Here is a 7,793-nt window from a genome sequence, read left to right as displayed (position 1 = left end):
GTTCCTTTCTTGTACCGGCACTGGTAAGCACTATGAGAGTCTTTTGCAAACCAACGTCATTCCAACCATTCAATACCATGAATGTGTGGGTAGACCATATGTATACAAGATTGTGCTCTTCCGATCATTGTACAGACAGTGAAGCAGCTGCTGCACAAGGATTTTGGAAATTTTAGAATTCTCAGCCGTCATTTCCTTACACCTATATTGTCCATATCACATATTCTTAACTTCTAGCTGTGGGGTTATCTGGATGATGCTGTGTTCAGTGCTCCGATTACAAAAGTAGCTGAACTAAAGGCACACATTGCACAACGCACCCTAATACGTGCATGCATGCATGTCCAAAGGAACATTGCAGTCAAGCATAGAGAAACTGTAAAATATAGAAACTGCCCTGCTGTACTTCATGCCAAACCAGGGCAACCTTAGAAGCAAAACAATGTCTCCCCCTGTGCGGGAATCATACACTTTGTATGTGAGCACTAGAGGACGTAGGTACTAGGACATGTGGAAATTTGGGTCTGGCCATGAGTCGTGCGCAGATGGGCAAAGCAATTAAGGCAACCGCTTGTATAAAGCGGGAAATCCGGGTTCGAGTCCCAGTCTGGCAAAAGTTTTCATGTTACTAGTAAATCTTATAGACGCTTTAGTATCGTATTCTCAATTTGCGAATACATTTCGCAGTTTAATGAGGCTGTCAACCGGCAGCAGTGTCTTTCCTTCGGACTTGCATGCATGTCCGAACAAACACTGCATCGAACTACACAGATACTGTAACCTACAGATACTGCCCTAAAGATATATAGATACACTACTGGCCATTAAAATTGCTACACCACGAAGATGACGTGCTAAAGACGCGAAATTTAGCCGACAGGAAGAAGATGCTGTGATAAGGAAATGATTAGTTTTTAAGAACATTCACACGAGGTTGGCGCCGGTGGCGACAACTACAACGTGAAGTCATGAGGAAAGTTTCCAACCGATTTCTCATACACAAAGAGTAGTTGAACGGCGTTGCCTGGTGAAACGTTGTTGTTGTCATGCCACGTGTAAGGAGGAGAAATGCGTACCATCACGTTTCCGACTTTGGTAAAGGTCGGATTGTAGCCTATCGTGATTGTGGTTTATCGTATCGTGACATTGCTGCTCGCGTTGGTCCAGATCCAATGACACTTAGCATAATAAGGAATTGGTGGGTGCAGGAGGGTAATATGGAACTCCGTGCTGGATCCCAACGGCCTCGTATCACTAGCAGTCGAAATGACAGTCATTTTATCCGCATGGCTGTAACGGATCGTGCAGCCACGTCTCGATCCCTGAGTCAACAAATGGGAACGTTTGCAAGACAACAATCATCTGCACGAACAGTTCGACGACGTTTGCAGCAGCATGGACTGTCAGCTCTGAGACCATGGATGCGGTTACCCTTGACGCTGCATCACAGACAGGAGCGCCTGCGATGGTTTACTCAACGTCGAACCTGGGTGCACGAATGGCAAAACGTCATTTTTTCGGATGAATCCAGGTTTTGTTTACTTCATCATGATGGTCCCATCCGTGTTTGGCGACATCGCGGTAAACGCACATTGGAACCGTGTATTCGTCATCGCCATACTGGCGTACCACCCGGCGTGATGATATGGGGTGCCATTGGTTACAAGTCTCGGTCACCTCTTGTTCGCATTGACGCCAAGTAGAACAGTGGACGTTACATTTCAGATGTGTTACGACCCGTGGCTCTACCCTTCATTCGATCCCTGCGAAACCCTACATTCCAGCAGGATAATGCACGACCACATGTAGAAGGTCCTGTACGGGCCTTTCTGTATACAGAAAATATTCGACTGCTGCCCTGGCCAGCACATTCTCTAGACCTCTCACCAACTGAAAACGTGTGGTCAATGTTGGTCGAGCAACTGGCTCGTCACAATACGCCAGTCACTACTCTTGAGGAGGAGGAGGAGGTGGAGGAGGAGGAGATTAGTGTTTAACGTCCCGTCGACAACGAGGTCATTAGAGACGGAGCGCAAGCTCGCGTTAGGGAATGATTGGGAAGGAAATCGGTCGCGCCCTTTCAAAGGAACCATCCCGGCATTTGCCTGAAGCGATTTAGGGAAATCACGGAAAACCTAAATCAGGATGGCCGGAGTCACTACTCTTGATGAACTGTGGTATAGTGTTGAAGCTGCGTGGGCAGCTGTACCTGTACACTGCATCCAAGCTCTGTTTGACTCAATGCCCCGGAGTACCAAGGCCGTTATTACGGCCAGAGGTGGCTGTTCTGGGTACTGATTTCTCAGGACCTATACACCCAGATATTATGAAAATGTAATCACATGTCAGTTCTAGTATAATATATTTGTGCAGCGAATACCCGTTTATCATCTGTATTTCTTCTTGGTATAGCATTTTTAATGGTCAGTTGTGTATTTCCACTTATTTCAGCTTTAACTGATGCAGCACTGATACAGTATCCAAAACTCTAATCTCAGTATAAATAACAATCAAAATACTAAGTATAACATCATGTTCTTCTGTTCTTTACTACATACTTACTACGATTTCCACATTCATGAAGACCTTCAACAATTTTCGATACGACAAATGCACTTAGTAATGTGATGTTTAACAATTCAGTGTTGTAAATATGGTTAAATAGAATAAGTATAAAGAATATGGAGTCTAAATGTTTTCTTTCGATAAAAGCGGCTTGTTTCGTCAGTACTTTATTCAATAATGTACGGTCAATAATACACAAAACGTGAAAGATGGTTGGTTTCCTACAATCTGCGTGAATTTCCTTTAAATCTGAAACAGTTATGGCCAGTATAATTTATAAATGGAATTATCGCAGAAAGGTAAGTTATAGAATGTAGTTTATTGGCCAGACTGGGTGCTCAACTGCACCGAGACACAAAGGCCGTCTGAAACCTGGACCCAGAATCGGCGAAAGGCTTCTGGGCGCCATTGTCTGTCCAAATGAGACACACTCTACCCTGGATCATATTCTGGTCGGCTGCAGGGACGCTGGTAATCATAAATTAAAGGTTCTTTTTAAGATAATTCCCAAACAGTCATATTTTAATGGGACATAGTGCTTGCAAATACCGGAGAAACTAAATAAGAGTAAGTAGTAATAAGGATGCAATGCTTCCGGAGAGGATATTTCTTTTCGAGTATGTTTGTTCTTTGATTGGAAAAGACGGTACTATGGGTAGAAACAGAAAATTTTACCAAATACTTCGATTTATAAGATGAAAAACACAAGCGGACTCTTGTCATTTGTGGACAAGCTCACAGTAAACTTTACAGAATGCTATAGTAGGTGTACTCTTAGCGCGACAGACTACGATACTAGCCTTCCTGGTGGTTGATTCACAGTTAGGTATGAAATAGCACACTTCATCGTTTGGTGAAAGGTAGCGCAAGACTTTTCTTGTGTCACATGACCTCCGGCGAAAGTCATATCTGGTAGCTGCATGCCAACATCCCCGCCAGGTGCAGCCCAACTCTGGAAATGGACTTGTTTCCGGCCGAGAATACTGCCAGCTGGAGTGTACGGCCAAGAGTGAAACAGTACCAAAAATTACAACATACCAACTGCTAAATGACATATCATAATATGTGCTACCTGCCAATATTTGTCTTAGACAAGCCCCAAATGCCTAGGAGTTACGACGATGACAGATTTTCAGTGATAAATTTGGCATATTATTGTGTTCTTATTTCGTTTGTCGTTCTTTCAGAATATTAACTTTTATATAATTATATTTTGTAGAGGGTAGCTAAAATTATCCAGCTATGGTGCAAAACAGTGCATTTCATAGAAATAAAACAATCGTAGTGTACTGTATTTAGATTCCATTTGATGATGAACGAAATCCCTTTATTAATTAAAAACATATTAAGTAACGCACTTTATTGCTATTATCTTATAGTTAATTAATGGCATCAAAATGACTTAGCAACTTCACTTATGCACACTGTCTCTCTACAACACATCAGCTGAGTTCAGTCGCTGGTTAATCATTGACAGTTAACCTTGTTTTCCTGTTCTTCTTCTCCTTCTTCTTTTTTTGTGCCTTTTCCATACATCACCGCATGGTCGGCATTGTTATTCAAGCATTTGGCATGGTTAATTTTAGGGGTAGCCCCATGCCCTTCCTGTCGTCACCCCCGGACCCCTGGGACGGAATATGCCTACCCCAGAAGTCTGTGTGTGGTGTAATTAATGTGGAATGATTGAAAGTTTTCTAAATGTTTTTCAATCGTGTTATTGAGGCGGGACTTGGGCACTGGCCCGGTATTCGCCTAGTGGGATGTGGGGAAAACGCCTAAACGCGACGTCCATGCTGGCTGGAACAACAGCCCTCGTCGTTAACCGAGTGGTCACCGCTTCTCCCAGTTTCGGAAGCGGTGTATTAACACATAAGGCTATCCAGGTAGATCTCCCTTTTGCTGTTCTTGTTAACATATATCATCGAAACAAATAATCGTAATAGATTTATTTGAGACACCTCTAAGGAAGTGGAAATTAAATTACAATTATTAGTAACGTTAAACAAACTCTTCCTTACAATTAACGCTGGAATGCGTGTGGAAAATATGGTGAGTAATATGTATTTGGGTTAAATCCATCTATACACTACGATAATGAAACTGAAGTATCTGCAGAAACACAAAATAACACGTATATTACGATAGTTACGAGATACGAAGAATGTAAGCAGCATCTGTCTGGTCAACACAATCAAAGGGGCAGCTTGGTTAAACAACAACAACAAAATCTAAAAGTATGTACATGCTACTAACAAGGTGACTAACGAAGAAAAGTCGAAACCCTCCTAAGACTTCGCGTGTATATAACAGCCAACTATGTAAGTCGCACAAAAGATATCCCTTACCCATTATGCGTGCACCTTTCTTCGAGTGCTAGTGATCCATATAAATTGAGTAGCATTGTCTGTGCTTTAGTGTTTCGTAGTTTCGGAAAACTGAGGTGACGATGCTGACATTTATTGTGACCATGAAGCTCGGAAATGACTAAATAATGGAGAAAATATGATGTGCTGTACAATTTTATGTGCTTTCCGTTACTGAGAAGTAACAGAACGGAGCAGGGTATGTGTGTCATTACAGCTTGCCGGAGTGAGCCTTCGCTTATAGCTCCCTAATGGCAGCTTCTTCGGGCTTTTCAGTAAAGTGGTTACCTTCGTGAAGTTATGAAACATAGTGGTAGTTCTGTTAATAATGCAGTGATGTGAAGACATCAATTTCCCATTGAAAATATTTACTATAAAGCTACCCCGCCACAGGTTAGTAAACAAAGTCGTACAATTAATGCAAAATGACAGCTCAGTAAAACTGGAATTTTCATCAAGGACAGTTCTCGTCTCTGAAGAATAGATGGATTGAATTGGACTGGATTGTTTGAGGGAGGGCCGCGCGGGATTAGCCGAGCGGTCTCAGGTGCTGCAGTCATGGACTGTGCGGCTCGTCCTGGCGGAGGTTCGAGTCCTCCCTCGGGCATAGGTGTGTGTCCTTGTCCTTAGGATAATTTAGGTTAAGTAGTGTGTAGGCTTAGGGACTGATGACCTCAGCAGTTAGGTCCCATAAGATTTCACACACATTTGAACATTTTTTGCTTGAGGGAGAAGACCAGACAGGGAGGTCATCGATCTCATCGGATTAGAGCGGATTAGGGAAGGACGGGGAAGGAACTCGGCAGTGCCTTTTCAAAGGAACCATCCTGGCCTTTGCCTTGATCGATTTAGGGAAATCACGGAAAACCTAAATCAGGATAGTCGGACGCGGTATTGAACCGTCGTCCTCCCGAATGCGAGTCAAGTGTGCTAGCCACTGCGCCACCTCGCTCGGTGAATAGATGCTTATACTTGTCATAATGCTCAGTAATAAACCCTTGTACTTTATTCCAGATTCTACGTAATTATATCTAGAGCGGTAAAGTCAAAATTACCTTTTTTTCTGAAATTTAGGAAATTTAAGAAAATTATCCGATTTTTGATATCGAACTCGAGAAAAGTGTTTCAAAGTTGATTTTTAATGTTTTCAATTTACTAAATTATTGTTCATATGTCATTTCAATATTGGATATTCCACTGATGTTCGAAGTTCTATACTATGAACATCTGATCATATAAAATTTGATGGCCCCAAATATTTATTACAATCACGTGTAAAATGTCTTTTAATTAGAGTCTATCATTCAAAAATCCTGAGAGTAACTCGAAATATTCCGATTGTTAAGGTTATACCGATTTTTTTTTATTATGACCTGTTATACTGTAACAATTAAGTGATATATGGCATTCATTTTTAAGAAATCAAACAACTTTTTCTCTTATATTAGGTTATTATTAACCAGTTTCCGACTTATGAGGCCATTGCGGAGCAACAGCTCCGTAATGTCCACATACACAATGCAGCATGTAAGACGTTAAAAATAACTTTTTAGAATCTTTCATAGAGACATTACTCAATAAGTGCCACACTAAATGTGTTATACGTGCTGTGTAGCAGACTAGCCACTTTCCACTCTCCAGTAACTAGACGAACACAGTGTAAAAAATTCTTGGCCAATGCATGGCCAGTGCGTAGCAAGCTACAAAATGGAATCATATTTAACGTATATAATACGCGTGACGTTGAGGACCTTATTGTCGAGGAAAGATTGTAGTGTATTAAACCACAGTATACAAAAGTAGTTATACCAAAATAACTCCAAATGACAGATACCACATTAAAGAATAAATGTAATGTAGATAAATCCTGGGCGTTTTAAAAGAGGGAAAGAGTAAAACTGGAGAATTTACATTTCCAATAATGTACGAAACAAAACGTAAATAGTAATCACAAATGTCCTCTAGGTCTGTGTTGGTTCTAGGAGAACTACATTGTAGTAAATGAACTCTGGTTATTGGGTTACTAGAATAGATCGAAAGGGTAAACTAGATATAAAGTAGTAGTATAATGAAAGGTACTACATCCATTAAAAGGCTAAAAATACAAGAAAATTTAAGTAGATGGTGGATTTATTTTGGTGGTCACTATAATTAGAAATTCCAGATACTAAATGCCGTAAAAAACGGTCCACTGCTCAGAATGACGACATATTTAACGGAATATTATCGCAGAAAGGAGAAATGTTACGGAAACAAACAAACAAAAAGTTACTACTAGAAGGCGCTGTAAATGGCCCTGGTACGCGTATGCAAAATGAAAGACGCATGGTGCACGGCTCTTCACCATTTTGCGTCTGACATACCGTTTACATGGTGCTCCCAAAGGCGAATTTAGTAAACTTATTTCCCAATACTGTTTCTAGATAGTCACGTAAGGACTTCAAAACCGATTCTGTAAATCCGCTTCTAGTTGTCAGCTTTCCAATTCCATAATCGACCTTCGCACCCATGTAAACGCAACGGGTTTTAGGCTGTCAGGTTATTTATTGTTTTCAAAATAAACGGTTAATATGGACTTATTGTGCGGACAAGGATAAGCAGAAATATTAGGCTGAGCATGAAGCTGTCTCCCTCTAATATTTAAGTGAAGAGAAATTACAATTGTGTTGATTGAATTAGAAACTGGAACAGCTGTTTCCAGACGCTGTATTTAACTGGACTAGCAAATCCATTTCAGGTCTTAACATGTGAACACGACATGCTGAAAACGGTTTCCGAAATTCGGTTTCCGCTGCGCAGAGTGGCCGCGCGGTTACAGGCGTCGTGGCCCCTCCGCCGGGGGTTTGAACCCTCCCTCGGACATGG

This window comes from Schistocerca gregaria, chromosome X, assembly GCF_023897955.1.
Source record: "Schistocerca gregaria isolate iqSchGreg1 chromosome X, iqSchGreg1.2, whole genome shotgun sequence".
Lineage (NCBI taxonomy): Eukaryota > Metazoa > Arthropoda > Insecta > Orthoptera > Acrididae > Schistocerca > Schistocerca gregaria.
Note: the sequence above shows the minus strand (reverse complement) of the source record.